Source organism: Arachis ipaensis, chromosome B03 (genome assembly GCF_000816755.2).
Source record: "Arachis ipaensis cultivar K30076 chromosome B03, Araip1.1, whole genome shotgun sequence".
Lineage (NCBI taxonomy): Eukaryota > Viridiplantae > Streptophyta > Magnoliopsida > Fabales > Fabaceae > Arachis > Arachis ipaensis.
The window spans coordinates 111,200,940-111,202,339 of NC_029787.2; positions in this window are offsets into that span (position 1 = coordinate 111,200,940).

Here is a 1,400-nt window from a genome sequence, read left to right on the forward strand (position 1 = left end):
ATATATTGATTTGATAGTTAATTTTTAAAATACATATAATATTTTTTATATAAATTAAAGAATTAGTTAAATATTAAAAATCTAGTATTTTTCTTAAATATGTAATTCTTTATTGTGGTGTTGCAAGTGGGTGCTTTGATGATTTGCGGAAGAAATTCAATTTGTTGATAAACCAAAAGCAAAGTCATTGACGTTGGTTGTGAACATGACAAATGGCTACGAAAAATTGCAAGCAGCGTAGGAAGTGAAATAACTCGTGGAAGAAGCAAAGCGGCAGTGGGAACGAAACATTATTGACCTATTCTCGTGTGTAACGAACCTTTTTGCTTTGTTTTAATCATTTACCGTTTACTATTGTTTTGTCTCCTCTTATTTCTACGCTTCAAATCAAATTTGTTACTACATCATTGCCTAGGCTATGCTATCATAACAACCTTGAACATAGCCGGTGTAATGGGTAGGAAAGTCTCTTTTTGTTATAGCTTCATTATTAGGTGCGTCCGTTAAAATATTATTCCGTGGTTTTTTTTGATATTGTTTGCGATATTTTTTAGTCTAACGGTGAAAAAAATTAATTCGTCGTGAATCATTCAAATTTTTTATATTTATTTAAACAGACAATTCCACCAATATAAATTAATTATTCCATAGTTAATCAAGAAAACAAATGGAAAATATATCTAGAAAGCCTAATTAAGGAAAGTCAACCAAAGACCTCTGACTGAAAGAAAGAATGAGAGCAGACCAGGCATCCGCCCCACGCCAACAACACACAAGCTTTTAAGCAACTTGTTTACGCAACAATAAAACGGATAGAGTATTTTATGTGCATAAAATAGAATGTATATGTATAAAAAATTATTTCGTGCACGTAAAAAAAATAACCATCAAACATGTAGTAATTTATTGATTAATAATAAAGTTTTAAACATGTAGTGCTATTTAGAGAGAATTTGTACCTCCAAAGATCGAGCTATTTGCTTGGTTTGTGTTGGTCGGTAGGATGAATACTAAAGATAGATTATGTAGATTAGGCGTTATAGCACCGCATGATAATTTGTACGTGTTATACTGTAAGTCTGAAGAGACTGCGTTTCATTTGTTTTTTGGGTGTGAGCTCACTTGACAGGTGTGGAGTGTTTGGTTGTTCGCTCTTGGGAGGCTTTGGACAATGCCAGGTTCATTAAAGGAGCACTTTTAAAATTGAACGAATGGGACAGTGCGAAAGGATGAGAAGAAGCGATGGTTCATTGAATTCTGTCTGTTATATGGACAATTTGGCTAGAAAGAAATTGTAGAATTTTTAAAACCCAAGCATCTTGTGTGGAAGAAAGTCTGAACAGATCTTTCGAATTCGCTGATGAATGGCTTGGCGGTGAACCCTATGGTTGTTGATGGCA